The following is an 18,002-nucleotide window of genomic DNA, read 5'->3' as shown; positions in this document are numbered from 1 at the left end:
ACAATTTTTCCCCATTGATAGAAATATTAAGAGGATGGAAACTGTATGTCTAATTAAATTTTTAAAGGAAATGGTAAAGGTTGCCTTCACTTCATTTCCTTCATTATAGAAACCTAACTTTAAGAGAGTTTAGACTAATTTTGGTTTGAAATTTTAATTGGAGAACTTGAGTTTTACTTGCTGTGAATATTTATCTTTAGAAGTTCAAAAGCAAGAATGGTTCAGTATTATTATCTATATGCTAACTAGAGACCGATGCACGAAGATTCATGCAAGAATGGGCCTTCCTTCCCCTGGCTGCTGGCATCATCTTTGCTGTGGCCAGAGCCTCCTTTCCACCTTCCCACGCTGCCCAGAGGCCCAGAGCTGCTGGGGTGATGAAGAATGTCTGCGTCGTCGCCATGGCAATGGTGCAAGGGTCCAGCCCTGCCCCAGGGCCGCTCGGCACCTGTGTATGCAAATTAACCTGCCATCTTTGTTGGGTTAATTTGCATACCCACTCCTGATTGGCTGGTGGGCATCATGAGAGTATGGTCAATTTGCATCTTTCTCTTTTATTAGTGTAGATGGGAAATCAGTCCAGTGTTAAAAGCAACTGGATCTGAAATGGGTAGTTTTTCCATGTTGAAAGTGATGGGGGAGAGGAGTAGGGGTAAATTCTGTAGCCAAAATTATACTCAATATGTGTTCACAAACTCCTGACCTAGGGATTTTAATGGTAACAATCATAATTAATGTGTACTCCATACTTGTCAAGTGCCAGATGTTACCCTACTTATTGATCACTACAAATTTTAAGATTTTTCAATATTGGAGAGGCTCTCTTAGGATCTACTATGGAAACACATTATTTTTCTATTCAAACTTCCAGTTATAAGAGAATAAAATGTATGAATAATAAGTATTTTAAAATTCAAACCATCTACTCTATATCTGTGCTTATGCAACAATAGAAAATCAATGTCATTCATTGAACTTTGCAGAGATTTGGATCTGTGGAGAGCACATGAAGAGCTGTGTTACTGAATGCAGGAACTTTTCCTTTGGGGAAGGTGAGATGAATTTGCAGAAAGATCCCAGATTGAGCTGCAAGACCCTTCCTTCAACCCCTAATTTACAACCCTGCATTTCATAGTCATCCAATCAAATATATTAAATTGGTAAATAAAATTATTCCTAGGATACACAGTAAAATTTGATTGCTAATATAAAAATGCATTACTTGAACTAGGTATGTTATAGAGTAAATATGTATAATGCTATGTTTTGAAGTTATAAGATTGGCACATTAAATTCAGTTTTTTTACCGACTCTCAATTAAACTTGTGTAAGTAATTAACCTCTGTATGACCAAGTTCACTCATCTGTAAAACAGATATGATAATTATTATCACCTACCTTGTGTGCATAGGGTGAGAACTAATGAGGTAATTTTTAAGAACACGTTTCTTAAAAGGTTATTTTATATTTATAACAGCTTAATATTCCAGGCTGTGTGTTTTATTTTCAAATATTTACATTCAAAGTCTGATTTACAAAATATATGTATTTTTTAATTTTTCTGTTGAACAATTATCACTAACAGAGACTAGTTGTTGAAAAACAGTTAAAACATTGGCTAACATTTCTGCAGTGTTTTCTATGTCTATTTTAACTGAATATTCTTTGGAGGGAAGTAGAGTTGTTTTCTAAAATTTCAAAATTTCACCGTTTTCATATTACTCTTTTGACTCAATAGTTACATGACAAAGGCTGCTGTGGTCTGTCCTGTAGCACTTTGTTTGGGTGACTGTCTTGTGCATTGTAGGATAGTCAGTAGTATCCTTTGCCCTTACCCAATAGCCCCCTATTACTGACATTCAAAAATGACTGCAGACATTAGCAATTGTCCCCTGCAGGACAAGATTGTATCCAGTTGAGAACCATTACCCTAGGTAGTGGTCGGCAAACTGCGGCTTGGCAAACTGCGGCTCGCGAGCCACATGCGGCTCTTTGGCCCCTTGAGTGTGGCTCTTCCACAAAATGCTGGCTCTTCCACAAAATACTGACTTCTGCGCATGGGCCACGAAGTTTCAATCACACTGTACATGCGCGCCCTCAGGTGGTATTTTGTGGAAGAGCCACACTCAAGGGACCAAAGAGTTGCATGTGGCTCGCGAGCTGTGGTTTGCCCACCACGGCTAGGGGGATTAAATAGGGTGAATATTCTGCCCCAACTGTGTGGTACACTCTATTTTAACAGTCTTGACACTGAGGGGAAGGCGCGCGTGCGCGCGCGCACACACACACACTCACACACACAAACCTGGTTTGCCTGGTATGGTTCTGATTTACACTTGATTCTCTAGCATTGGGTCCCATCACCATTGGTACTAGATTTTCAGTTTTATAACAGAGTATCTTTATTAACCCATGCAATAAACATCTAAGAATTTTATTGACCTACAACTTGTCCTGCCAGTTCCTTTTTTTTTTTTACAGTGCCTATTATGTGGGTACAGTAAACAAAAGTTTCACTTTAATTCATTGCTAATTTGAAAGACATACCCAATATTTTTTTTTACTCTGCCCTTTCCTGAGACAATATAAGGAATGCTTCCCTTCTAAGGCCCGTGCAGTATGCTGGGCAGTATGGAGAGGAGGGGCAGGCGCTGCTACCAACCCCTTCATGTTTCACACAGTTGGGATAATGCTACTGCCCCGTCACTATGTCCCAGCTAGTCATGCTTTGGCTGATGCATGGGCAAATATTCATGGAGCCTAAAAGTGGCCAATCAGTGAGGGTTGGTATGAAAAGTGGGAAGTCATAAATTGGCTCTATAGGAAATCTGTGCAGAAAATAGAGACCAAGGAATCCAACCTCTGGACATTCTTGCTATACTTTTTTTTTAATTTATTTTATAGTGGAAATCTACAATAATTCATTTAAATATTTTAAAACATGTTTTTATTGATTTCAGAGAGAGGAAGAAAAAGATAGAAACATCAATGATGAGAGAGAATCATTGATTAGCTGCCTCCTGCATGCTTCCCACTGGGAATTGATCCTGGAACCCAGGCATGTGCCCTGGTGGTGGGCATGTGACCTTCTGGTTCATGGGTCAATGCTCAACCACTGAGACACGCCGGCTGGGCATAATTCATTTATTTTAAAGCTTGCATTCTAACATTTTCCAATATATTCTGTCAATGCAAATGAGTGTACAAAATTAGCATGAATATTTAAGGAAATATTATTAAGTAATTCATTGATGAGCATGCACTGTACCAAAATGTCTATTTACTTTTATGATGCTATCAATGATCACATGAGAACCAGAAAGCAAATTTTCTTTAAAAAAGTCAGTTTACACTTGAAAAGTAAGAATATATTTTAGTTATTAAAGAGTGTCCCAAGGTGATAATGTAACCCATATCATTGCAGAAACTGCATTTATATTCAACTCTGTAATGTGAGCTTTTATTTAATCAAATGACTTTTTTCTAATTTTTTCTAATTTTCAATTGCAAATATTCTTTTGCGTGTAGCAAATGTGACATGAGCTTTTCAAGTTTTGACTCATAACAGGATAATTTTACAGTTAATTGCAGTTAATTTATACAAAGTTGATTTTATAGCAACAGATGCTTCAACTTGAAAGACAGTTTCAATCTTTAAGTTGGAGGTTTTCACCGAATGCATTTATAAAATAGGCTAGAGGCCTGGTGCACAAAAATTTGTGCACTCGGGGGGTGGGTCCCTCAGCCTGGTCTGCGCCCTCTCACAATCTGGGACCTCTTGGGGGATGACCATCTGCTGGCTGAGGCCTACTTCCCAGGGGATTGGGCCTAAGCTGGCAATCAGACATTCCTCTGGCAGCCCGGCAGCCCTCAGGGGATATCCACTTGCCAGCAGGGAGCAGACCTAAGCTGCAGTCGGACATCCTTAGTGCTGCTGAGGAGGCAGAGAGGCTCCCACCACCACCACTGTACTGGCAGCCATCAGCCTGGCTTGTGGCTAAACAGAGCTCCTCCATGTGGGAGCACACTGACCACCAGGGGGCAGCTCCTGCATTGAGCATCTGCCCCCTGGTGGTCAGTGTGTGTCATAGTGACCAGTCATTCCCAGTCTTTCTGCTGTTTGCATATTGCCCTTTTACTATATAGGATAGAGGCCTGGTGCACAGGTGGGGGCCGGCTGGTTTGCCCTGAATGGTGTCCTGGATCAAGGTGGGGGTCCCCACTGGGGTGTCTGGCCAGCCTGGATGAGGGGCTGATGGCTGTTTTCAGGCTTCCCGCACCCCCTTCAGGGTGGGGGTCCCCACTGGGGTGCCTGGCCAGCCTGAATGAGGGGCTGATGGCTGTTTGCAGGCTGGTCACACCCCCTTCAGGGTGGGGGTCCCACTGGGGTACCTGGCCAGCCTGGATGAGGGGCTGAGGGCAGTTTTCAGGTGGGCCAAACCTGCAACTGAAGCTCCCAGTCTCTCCTTTTTTACTTTTTCTTTTTTTTTTTTTTATTCTGGGATTTATTTACCTCCTGTAATTTAAACTTTGTTGGAGTCCGATGCCGGGCATCTGAAAGCAGGTTTCTGGGGTTTGTTTTGCTTCTATAATTGAAACATAGTTGCATTTCAAAGCTGTTGCTTTCAGGCTCAGAGCCGGGCAGTGGCAGGTGGGGAACCTTGGCTTCCTCCACCTCCAGGGCAACCAAGCCTCATGTTCGCTTCAGCTGCGTGGCTGCCGGCCGCCATCTTGGTTGGCAGTTAATTTGCATATCACCCTGATTAGCCAATGGGAAGCGTAGCGGAGGTATGGTTAATTACCATGTTTGTCTATTATTAGATAGGACAAATAATTTATAACCAGAACCAATGTATTCAGTGATTTTTCTTATATTAATTCCTCTTGACTAATAAAGTGTTTGCAAATGTTGACATAGTCTCCTTGATTTTTTCCATTGTACTATAATATTGTACTAGAATATATAGAATATTGTAATACTGTGGCACTGACATATTATATTACTGCATTATGAAATGCGAAAATTGAACTGGAACGTGTGATGTTCCTCTGGGTAGGATGATTCCTGGGTCCTTGTCTAGTGGAGTCGAAGAATGAAAACAGGGACAGAAGGTGGTGTAGTAAAAAATGTAAATTTATTGAGAAACAAGCACAGACTCCCGCGTGGGGAGGGGGAGAAAGTCCCACTAAGTCCCTTTTTTCTACAGTTTATAAAGGCTGCAGTTCTTTGTGCCCTGACATCCCGCTGATTGGTCACTATCCCCTTTGATTGGTCACGACAGCAACTGAGGTACATGTGGTTCTCCTCTTCTTCTCCCATATTGTTTTCCTATTCTCTTTGGGCTTTCTGCTTCCCTCTCTGAATGAGGGGCTTCTTTACATTTATTCTGTAAATGTACACCTTCTGCAGCTCCCAGCTCCCATATTCTATTGGAATGCACCTTCTGCAGCTCCCAGCTCCCATATTCTATGGGAATGCACCTTCTGCAGCTCCCAGCTCCCTTATTCTGTGGGAATGAACCTTCTGCAGCTCCCAGCTCCCTTATTCTATGGGAATGTACACCTTCTGCAGCTCCAGCTCCCTTATTCTATGGGAATGCAACTTCTGCAGCTCCCAGCTCCCTTATTCTATGGGAATGTACACCTTCTGCAGCTCCAGCTCCCTTATTCTATGGAAATGCACCTTCTGCAGCTCCAGCTCCCTTATTCTATGGGAATGAACCTTCTGCAGCTCCCAGCTCCCTTATTCTATGGGAATGCACCTTCTGCAGCTCCCAGCTCCCTTATTCTATGGAAATGCACCTTCTGCAGCTCCCAGCTCCCTTATTCTATGGGAATGAACCTTCTGCAGCTCCAGCTCCCTTATTCTGTGGGAATGCACCTTCTGCAGCTCCAGCTCCCTTATTCTGTGGGAATGCACCTTCTGCAGCTCCAGCTCCCTTATTCTGTGGGAATGAACCTTCTGCAGCTCCCAGGTCCCTTATTCTATGGGAATGCAACTTCTGCAGCTCCCAGCTCCCTTATTCTATGGAAATGCACCTTCTGCAGCTCCCAGCTCCCTTATTCTATGGGAATGCACCTTCTGCAGCTCCCAGCTCCCTTATTCTGTGGGAATGCACCTTCTGCAGCTCCAGCTCCCTTATTCTATGGGAATGAACCTTCTGCAGCTCCCAGCTCCCTTATTCTATGGGAATGCACCTTCTGCAGCTCCGTAGCCCTGTGCTTTTTCCATGGACCCCTTAATTTTTAAAATTTCCTAAACCTGCCTATTTTATCCCTAAAAACTCCTTTCAAATATAATATCCTGGTTGTTTTCTTAAGTCACTAAGAACTGTATTGTTAATTCATTGGGATTTTCCACAGACAACCATGTCATATGTCATCTGATGTCATAAAAAGTTTAATTTCCTCCTTCCATTTTGTATCCATGAATGGCTATTTTTAAAATACTGTAAATTATTTCAACACAGGTATTTTAAAGAATTTACTAGCACCATTTTACTAAGAGGAATTGTTTTGTGTTGGTCACAGCCCATGGTTAGTGATGCTACCAGCTAGGAATGCCTGGGATGCTCACCGGGGCCAATACTATTTCAGCAAGCCCCCATAGACGTTTCTGTAAGTGGAGCCAGCGACTGTTGCAGCTGGACTGGTTTTTAAAATGATTGCAAGATGCACCTCAGCAACAACACTGGGACTTTGAGAAAACAAGGTTTATTGCTCATAGGTTGCGGAGAGTACATGGCGTGCCCCAGGGTCACACAGAAAGATCTGTGAAAGCCTGGGCCTGGGGTTCTGCCTTTGTTGGGGTTAGGGGGAGGTGCCTGGGGTTTCATGGGTTTACTGTTCATTGGTGAAGTTATAACATTAGAATGGCAATAAAGGCACGGGAAGGGAAAAGCAAGTGGTCAGTTATTTAGGTCACTGGTTTTCTAGAAGGAGAACTCGCTGGTTGGGGCAGCCTGGTGTTCTATCTAGTTGCAGCTGGGCTATGTGTTATTTCAGATGGACGCCTTTGAAGTGGGTGCCTTGCCTCGGGTAAACAAAAGTTTAATGTCAAGCACTTACATTATATTAAAACAACAACAAGAAGTAATTGTCAGAAACTTTACCCTACAATGTTTTGCCTAGACTAAAAGCAATTTAAATGATTAGTGAAAATCTTGTCTTTTTGAATGTCATTTTATTTTTTTCCATTCTAGAGACACACGTCTTTTATTCTCAAATTTTAACCACCCGATCAATGCACATATGCATCATTTTTATTTTTAGGTTTCCCATTGTTTCTGTCAGTTCAGGCTGCTACACAAAGTACCTTAGACTGAGTGGCTTGTACACAAAGGAAGTTTATTCCTCATAGTTCTGGAGACTCGAAGCCCAAGATCAGAGTGCCAGCAAGGTTGATTTCTGGTGATAGCCTTCTCCTGGCTAACAAACTGCTGCCTTCTTATAAAAATTTGTGTGTGTGTGTGTGTGTGTGTGTGTGTGTGTGTTGATTGACTTCAGAGAGGAAATGAGAGGGAGAGAGATAGAAACATCAATGATGAGAGGGAATCATTGATCTGCTGCCTCCTGCACACCCCCTGATGGGGAATCAAACTGTGACCTCTTGGTTCCTGGGTCAAGGCTCAACCACTGAGCCACATCAGTCAGGCATAAGTAATCGTTTCCTTTCCTTCATTCCATTTTTGTTATTGGTGTTGTTAATTCTCACCTGAGGATATTTTTCCATTGATTTTTAGAGACTGGAAGGGAGGAGGAGAGACACAGAGAGAAAAACATAGATGTGAGAGAAAGACATCAATTGGTGCCTCCCACATGCATCAATCCTACAACCAAGGAATGTGCCCTTGACCCGAATCAAACCCAGGACCCTTCAATCTTTGGGCCAATGCTCTATCGACTGAGCCAAATTGGCTAGGGCTGTTGTCTTCTTATTGTATCTTTACATAGTAGAAAGAGGATAAGAGGTCTTTGGGGTCCCTTTTATAAGGAGATTAATCCTATTTATGAGGTTTCCAGCTCATGGCCTAATTATCCCCCAAAGCCTTCACTTCCTAAAACCAATATATTTGGTTAGAATTTCAACATATATATTTTTAAGAGGACACAAACATTCAGTTTGTAACATTCATAGTCTTCCATATTTTCAAATATAAACACAGTTAGCCATTAAAAAATAGTGTTCACTCTGAAAGAAAATCCGTGAATAATAATGTATGATATATTGTACATTTCTTGTTTAAATAGCTTGCTCTGCAGATGTCATATGCAAAGGTGACCTTTTAGCTAGTCATATATATTAAAGTGGTTGTGTGTTACTATAATGGTCATTTTACATGTAATAACTACTGTGAAGTAATCCTTTTCTGTATTTTTAATTTGGAAATTTTAAGCTATAGTATTATTTATTCATTCCCCCCTCCCCCCAAATGTGGGATAATGCAAAGGTCACCTCTTATGAAAGCTGGCAATATTGAGATTCTATTTTACTGGATATAATAAAGCAAAAATTATAGAGAATAATCATTGATGTGCCAGGCAAAATAAAATATCTTCCTAAATTATACACTGGGCAAGGGTAGGTGTAAAGAAAAATCCAGTCAAAAGCAAAAGTATCTGTGAATACATCTTGTTGACTGATGCATGTCAGGCAAAACAAATTGGAGCAAATTACAGCAAAGAGGAAAGTTAGTGAGACATAATGCTAGAGGGAAGAAGAGGAGTGGTGTTAAGGAGTTTTTACCTTTTTCTTTAGGTCACTGTGAAGCAATCCCAGCATTGTACTTTTGGAGATTGGTATTTTCATGTAATATGAAAATTCAAGTGTGACATAAACAGATTTCAGCTTTATAAACCTCAGTCTGTTTTCAGTGTGGAGAATGAATTGGAGTGAGCCAAAAATGAATTTGTGTGTATCAATTAGGTTTGCCCAAGGTTACAGGTATGATATAAAGCAGAACAGTAATTCCGTTTAGGATTGTGATGACAGGGATGGAAGACTGAGGTACTGAAAGGGTAGAGGATTAGGAACACAAGGTGTCAAGATGAAGAACAGAATATGTGGAAGAAAGGACAACAGTGTAGAGAATGAATTCTAGGTTTCTGATTTAAACGGCTCAAGTCAATCAGCAGTAGTAGAAGGCCAGGTTTGGAGAAGACTACCAGAGCTGTAAAGGTCTGGTAAAATATTTAGGAAGACTTGTTACCTAAAATGTTGGATATAGGGGTGTAGAGTTTGGATGGAAGATATACTAGTAGACCTGGTATATGTATAGGTGGTTATCAGAGTCATAGACTTGATTAACATCATTGGCCAGAAGGAAGACAGAATAAAAAGAGGAGACTGCCATTAACTGCCATTAAACCTTTAGAAACATGAACATTTATCTGACAGATGAAATAAGCCTAAAAAGGAAGCTGACAAGTAGGATGGATTAGCAAGGGGGCAGGAGGGAAATCAGATGATTGCAGTGTCATAAAATACAAGGAAAGGGAGTAGATCTGAAATAGCTCAGTGACTAACAGTGTTGACGGATGCTGAGACAATAATAGGAGTAAAACAGAAAATCTCATAAGATCTTCCAATTTGAAAACAATTGCTAACTTTATAGAGCTGTTTTGTGAGATTTTTTTTTTAGATTAAATTCAGATTTCCATGGCAGATTCACAAGGAAGAGTTTAAATAGAAAAAGGAAGAGATTGGATAGGAAGTGGGAAATGGCATCATTAAGAAACATTTTTTTTTATCATGAACCAGCCAAAGCATTACTCTCTTTATTAAAATTATCTTATAAAGTTCAGCAAAATGTTATCAGGTCATTGAAATTCTTTTCATTTGATGTCATTATACTTGATATTATAAACTACTCCATATTTTTTAGAAGATGAAGAATTCTATAAACTATATCCATAATGATATATATATATATAATTATATATATATATAAATATCAACACTAATAAAAGAGAAAAATGGTAATTGGCGTACGAGCTACCCTTTTCATTGGCTAATCAGGGCTATATGCAAATTAACTGCCAACTAAGATTAGCAGTTAACTGCCAACAAGATGGTGGTTAATTTGCATATGTAGACACAATGCAGGAGGCGAAAGGGAAAGCAGAAAGAAGCCCCCTGCCCCCCAGCCATGATCGGACAATCAGGTGCCTTTTCTGCCCTGGCCAGTGATAGCAGGAAGTAGGGGTGGAGCCAGCGATGGGAGCTGGGCACGGTCGAAGCTGGCAGTCCCGGGAGCTAGGGGTCCCTTGCCTGGGCCTAAAGCGGAGCCCACGATCGCGGGGCCGCTGCAGCTGCAGGTCCCCACTGCCCGGGCCGGACGCCTAGGCCAGAGGCATCAGGCCTGGGCAAGGGGCCGATCCTGCGATTGGAGGGTGATGGGGGTCAACGCCTGAGGGCTCCCAGTATGTGAGAGGGGGCAGGCTGGGCTGAGGGACACTCCCCCCCACACACAGCCAGTGCACGAATTTCGTGCACCGGGCCCCTAGTATATATATATATTTATGTATATATATTTTAGAGGCCCAGTTCATGAACTCATGAACAGGTGGGGTCTGGTAGGCCCACCCTAATGGGGACCCATTGGGCGGGGCCAGTCGTGGGTTCTAATGCTGGAAGCTATAGCTCTCATCCAGCTGGATCTAATTAGACTTTAAGGATGGCCAAAAGATAACCCACAACAGAACTGTTTTGCATTTCACATGCCATGAGATGAAGGTGTTTATGTGTTGTTTGCAAATATATATCAAGATGGATGATGACCCTTTAATGATTTTTGCATTCTTCCTGGGACTCTGCCCTCAGTTTCCCAATATGATCTTCATGTCTGTTTAAAAGTTATTCTGTTTTTGACTGTGCCTACCCTTCGCTGTTGCTCCTGGCAGCCTGCAGGTCCTCTTCACCGCCCCTTTTAAAGAGAGATTGAAAGCTCACCTTATCTGCAAGGCACCACAATTTCACAAAATCTCCACCCAGCCTCTCTACATTCCTCAGCAAAGGGCCGCCATCCCACTAATGCTTAGGTGGCCTTTTTGGCTAACTTGGAAGGTCTCCTGGGGCTGTGGGCTGTGGAGGGAGAATTCCACACCTTGGCTGCAATATTAGCAGAGCCCTCTGGAGACTCTGGTTGGGAACAGAAGGAACTGATAATTATTTTCTTGTGCTTTCACTAAATGTACATTCACCAGGGAGCCAGGCAGTGATTTAGGAGTGTTGGGGGTCGATCTTGGGTGGGACCGGCCATGGTGAGGGGCCGAGGGTGGTTTGCCAGCTGGCCTTGCCTCCGAATGGTGTGGGCCCTGCTCAGGGCTGGGGCCGGCCAGGGCTAGGGGCCCCATTGTTCCAGTCATTCTGGTCGTTTGGCTGTTTGGTCACTGGGCTTTTATTATATAGGATCATTAATGAATTGATTTCATCTTTACATGAGAAATTTAGCTTCTCATATATATAATACTAGGGGCCCGGTGCACGAAATTCATGCACTGGGTGTGTCGGGAGGGGAGTGTCCCTCAGCCCAGCCTGCCCCCTCTCACATACTGGGAGCCCTCAGGCGTTGACCCCCATCACCCTCCAATCACAGGATCGGCCCCTTGCCCAGGCCAGACGCCTCTGGCCTAGGCATCCGGCCTGGGCAGCAGGGACCTGCAGTGGCAGCGGGGGGCGCCGCGATTGCGCGGGCTCCGCCCCTGCCCCTGCAGGATGCCTCTAGCTGAGGCGTCTGGCCCGGGCAGCAGGGACCCACAGCTGCAGCGGCCCCGGGATCGTGGGCTTCGCTTTAGGCCCAGGCAAGGGGCCCCTAGCTCCCGGGACTGCCAGCTTCGACCGTGCCCAGCTCCCATCGCTGGCTCCACCCCTACTTCCTGCTATCACTGGCCAGGGCAGAAAAGGCACCTGATTGTCCGATCATGGCTGGGGGGCAGGGCAAAGGTGGCCCCAGGGCCACCTTTGCCCTGCCCCCCAGCTCTTAGCTCCCCCCTGGGTTTCCGATCACTGTCAGTGGCAGGGGGCTTCTTCCTGCTTTCCCTTTTGCCTCCCTGCATTGTGCCTACATATGCAAATTAACCGCCATCTTGTTGGCAGTTAACTGCCAATCTTAGTTGGCAGTTAATTTGCATATAGCCCTGATTAGCCAATGAAAAGGGTATTGCCGTATGCCAATTACCATTTTTCTCTTTTATTAGTGTTGATATGTTATAGTATTAAGTAAGATGATACATGTGCATATATAATGAAACAAAATAATTGATTAAATAAGTATTTAACAAATGCTTTTTATTTCAAATAAAAGTGTTTTTATTAGAACTCTAGAAGAAATATATGATTTATAAATTTAAATTCTAAAATAAATTAGCCATTGAATCTAATGCTTATTAGTTTATGAAATATTATAAACTGAAATGAAGATCATATTAACGTGTGAGATGATTATTATTTGATTTTGCTAAGATATTTGAAAATGCCCAAAAAACACTTTCTGTATTAAACCATTAGTCAGTATAACTGTGACTTAGCCATTTAGTTGTTAATGTTCCTCTCCTATAAATGCCTGGTAAGATCGTATGCCAGACATGTGTTCTTAGAAAAAAAATTACCCTGGTGTATTTTAATTTTTTAAAGGCCAAAATTGTGAAATAGGTATAGGACTTATTAAGAAAGATAGGAAACATTAAGACATTTATATAATTTTTAAAATGCTAGAATGGAAATAGATTTATCCTGATAAAATTAGTAAAAGTGATCTACTTCTATACTTACCAAGAAAAAAAAATGTTTTTTTGAGAAAAAGCAAAGCACGGTTCAGAAAAGGAGGCTTATTAAGTTCTCAGTTCTAAGGTTGGGAGGCCATATTGAAAAAGCGAAATAAATGCCAGGCATCAGTTTAGTTCATAAGTTTCCTGGCATTCAGGCGTGGGGGCCTTCAGGCTGTTCTAGGATTGTGCTGACTCTCCTGCTGGGCTGCAGGCAGGGGCCCCAGTCCCAACCAGCTCCTTCATTATCAGGTAATCCAAGATGTTACCCTACAGCTGTTTTCTGGATAATGCTTATTGTCATATTCAGAAACCAAGGGGAGGAAGGCAAACACTGGGAGAAGAAACTTAAAACTGCATATAATTAAAATAAGTATGAGTATAACAAATACATAAAATTAAATAAAGACAAATATTTCACTAGAAATGGATAAAATACTTTTAAATGAGCTAGATCATATTAGCAATCAGTGCAAAATTAAAAGCTTTAGCTCAGCAACAATTAAAAGTCTGATAATAATATGTATTGATTAGGATGGGAAAATTGTAATAAAATGCTAACGTGTGCATAAATCTATACAGCTACCTTGGAAAATAATGTATCTCATTAAACTGAGAAAAATATGTCCTATGACTCAAAAAAATTTGTACATGTGCACCAATGGACACATATTAGGATGTTCTAAGAAGCCTTGTTGATAGAGTCCAAGAAACTAGACACCATGCAAATGTCCTTCAAAAGCAAAATGGATAAATACAGTGTTCTACCTTAATTTAAGTGGATGAACTGCAGGTGTATGCACTGGCCTGGGTGAAATTAGAAACCTCAATATTGAGAAGTAAAAAAAAACATAGAAGATTATTTACATTAGAATAAATAAACAAATGCAAAACTAAGCAATATATTATTTAGGAATAGACATTTGTGGAAAATTATGAGGAAATTCATAGGCATAATAGCCATAAAAATTATGAAAATATTTGTCTCAGACTACAGGAGGATAGGACAGCATGGCCAGAGAAATGACACAGTGGATCTTGATTTTTAAAACAATGTAATTTAGTTTACAGTTTAGTAAAATGCAATTGATTTGTATTAATTAATTCATAATACAATGTTTTCTGTAGAATTTTGTTACATTCAATATAATTTAGACAGACTTTAAAAAATATTTGTGCCTACCTTATAGATATATAAGAGAATTTCATTTTGTTATTAGGCTAAATTATTATATAACTGTTTTAAATGTAAAAACAAAAATGTAACTAAATTCTACTGCACCAGAATTTGAAGGAAGGAAAAAAAGTTGCCAAACCACAAGATTACTTTTTTATTTTAGAGTTAACCACCACACTGAACATTACAGAAAAAAAAGTCAATTTAACAGTTTTATCTACAGTTTAAAAGAATTGTCAAATAAAATAATTTATAAGCCTTATTAGATGCCCTTTCATTTTGAGTCTTTTTAGACAGACTATAAATGAAAAAGTATTATAATATGGCTTTAAAAATCTGCCACCTTGTGGAAGTGACTTGGAGCTACAAGAATATTTATTTAGTTATTATTTATTTGTTTATTTTCTTCTCTTTTCCGACCTGGATATGTTTATTTTCACAGGAGTCAAAAGTGGAAGATGGAAAGGGATGGGATTTATTTATTTGTTAGCTTCACAAACACTTAAAAATCACTTTGTACAATTTATACAGTCTCCTAAGTAAATAATGGGATAATTTAGTATAATTTATTTAAAATATATAAAGTGCTATGAAAATAAATTTATGAGAAAAATACTTACACTTTTCAATGGTAGATACTAAAAATAAATCTGCTGTTGTTATCATTATCATTATCACCATTGATAAACCAGAATCACCTTAAGTGTAAAAAAAAATGTAATCACCAAGCAATCATATTAGGGACACATTTCAGCCATCACCCAGTTCTCAAGTGCAGAAGAAGAAAGAGGCATTTCTGAATAGAATATTGCATATATCATAGTATCCCATTTCTCATGGAGTTTAATTATTGGCCGACATCGTTTGATTTAATTTTATTTGCACTGGTAGAAGAACGTCCATATTATTACATATATGAAGGAAACAGCTGTTTTAACAATGGTTTAATTCCTACAACAATAATCCAAACCCTTTTGTAGGAAAATATTCGATATATTTCTTAACCCTAAATAAAATTTTCCTGCTTTTATAATACCTGGCTATTGGTGTCTGTCATGGATATTTTGGTTCCAGACAGACTCACTAACCTAAAGTAATGTTATATTTACCTAGAGATCTTCTTAAATTGATATAATTGAGATATACATCCTAGTGTGGAGAAAAAGGAGAAATAACATTTTATAGCAAATGCGCATTTTTTTTAAAGAGAGATGTTGATTTATATCCCAGAATACTGAAGTAGTATAATCTTTTATCTAACTCCTCTCTTGATTGGGATTGCTATGCAATTGGGTGAAGAGAATTATCCTAGAACTTGGATTAATCTATAAAGAAGAACAATTTTAAAGACATCAACTATCAATTCGGGGAGGGGGGAGATGATAATAATAATATATGACAACAAATAAGGAACAATGACAAGATGAAATATGTCATGTTATGTTAGGAAAGATAGGGATTTAAAGTAAAAATAAAAGATTATGAAAGTATGCTTCCAAATCATCAGTTGATGGATTTATCAAACAATCAGGTTAGGTTATATGCATAAAATGTTTATGAATAGAAATAATAAGGTAAGAGGGAAAATGGCGGAGGTATAAAGGGACGTTTCCGGTGCCTTGTCCTGGAGCAGATAAGGGTGAGCAGCTGAAACGGGTAACATGCAGCCCGAATAGGCAGAGGATTTTCGGCTGGGAGACTGTCTGCAGCTAGGAAAGACCGAGAACCCCCAGGAAAAAAAGGACGGTTGGAGACTGCGGCTGAAGCCTCTCGTGGTGCGCCAGCTCAGCAGCGGAGACTGCGCCATCTTGGGTGGTTGTTGCCAACATCCAGAGACCAGCTACTAACCTGGAAACAAGGGATCTCAAGCAGCGTGACTGCGTGAACTCAGACGAGAACTGCTTCTTTTAACGGAAAGCACAGAGAGAACTATATAACCAAACACCTTGAGAAGAGAAATCATGGTGAAACAAAGAACCAACCCAAATATGAAAGAAAAACAGGCATCATCAGAAAAGGAAGTAAACGAAATGGAGGCAATGGAGGCAAGCAACCTGTCAGAGAAAGAATTCAGAGTAATGGCCATAAGGTGGATGAAAAGAATGGAAGAACAATTCAACAATATGTGTAGGAACCAAGAGGAAATGAAGAAAATGTTTATGAATAGACAAGTAATCAGAAACAAAACTGAAGTTTTTCCTTTGAATGTATGTAGATATCTTTATGTTCTTTAACTGCCAAGAAAAAGGAGACTATCATTTAAGAAAAGGCCACAAAAGTTAAAGAACTGGCTTTTAGAAATAAAATATCTGAGCAAAGAACAAATCCTTGAACAAACTCTGAGTAGAGGAGATGAGAAAACAACATTACTTTAAGTTTCCAAGCCAGTATTTATGTAATGGTGATACCATTAATGTATTAAAAAATGTACAGAACAAGAGGGAAATTATGGGCTATCTGAGTCTAGACATTCAGAATTGCATGTTGTTGCAGCTGTTTGCAATCCTCCTACTCCGTGTCCACCAACACACACTCACTAGATCCATTCTCACTGGCATATTAATTTATTGCTACAGATTTAGGAATTTCACAGTGATGCATGCTTGTTGAGCTTACTATCCTCAGTAAACTAGTTTATTTGGTTAAATTCTTCACTTTCTAGGAGTGTCTGATATGGAAACCAAAACAAATATTTTCCATTCTTTTTATGACATCATTTCCATCTAGTACATATCTATTTTACATTTTAATCATTTAACTGAATAGAAACCTAAATTAATTCCTAATCTATTTTTATCTATAAAATAGATTGAACTAAATTATGTGTTCTATTATACTTTTTTTCTTCAAAATTTAAAGGCATTTAACTTTTTGAGATGTATTTGCGTGTATTTGTAGGTACAAACAGTTGTCGTTTTCTGAATAGGTAAATAAGAAAGTACTTTTCCATGTATAACTAACACCATCACCAATGACATGGAAATTGATGACCTTTCTGATTCACTGATCTCAAAGTTGTGCAATTTCCTAAACACAGGAGGACCTCAAAACATACTTTTAACTTTTCTCAATATCTAAACCACAGGCATCATCATCTCCTAAAACTGCTCAAAAAAGCTTTCAATTTTATAGTGTATGATACTTCCAACTCTCCCATATCTCTATACTTATTGTTTCTCTCTCCTTATAAAATTCAGATTCTCAATAACAGCATTTGCATAGACCATTAACTTTATAACACAAATTTTTGACATGCCCAAAGTAGATTTCCATGAATCATTTAAATATGCCCATGAAAGTACTCCGGGATTTTCATGTATTTTATTTACTACTACATCTACTATGTCAATCTGAGGAATGATCCTGCAAAGGCAGTCATTTAAACTGTCTATACTTTCCATGCTTCAGACATGAGTTTCGAGTTGGAGATTACCTAGTGGGGCATCAGACTCCACAATTTTTTTTTACTCAAAATGTGGCCTATCTGAAGTTATTAACAACAGAAAGCTACCCAATCAGGCTTACATTTCTTCCTAAGTGAATGAACATATAAGATCTGTTCCATCCCTGTACTTTCTCTATCCCCTTTTCCCCAAATCAACCAACCTTGCCCCACGTATTTCAAATTCTCATTAGTCAGCAGTTTCTTTATTACAGGTTCCATTATTTGGGGAATTGCTTAATTATTATTTTGTAATAAATGCTGATTATATTGCCAGAGTAATGTTCTGAGCGACGACCAAAGTACATTTGTAGGGTACCGCTATTGAAGGAAACCTTCAATTATTTGTGACCAAAATAGGCCCGGAGTCTTCAGGAACTCTCATTCAGTGAAAGAATAAACTCTTCTGGCTCCTTGTTTTACTACGGTTCTTTATTTAACACCTCTGTTCTCAAAAGAATCATCACTACCCATTCCGTGTTTAATTACAAACATAAATCACATTCTGAAAGCTTTTGTACAATCTGTACTTTCATAATTTACGTAATAAATTAAACTTTAAAATGAGTGACTTATACCTTCATTTATAGAGGTGATCATTCAGCTTAGGTTTTATGT

The sequence above is a fragment of the Myotis daubentonii genome, chromosome 5, assembly GCF_963259705.1.
Source record: "Myotis daubentonii chromosome 5, mMyoDau2.1, whole genome shotgun sequence".
Lineage (NCBI taxonomy): Eukaryota > Metazoa > Chordata > Mammalia > Chiroptera > Vespertilionidae > Myotis > Myotis daubentonii.
This window is presented reverse-complemented; position numbering follows the sequence as displayed.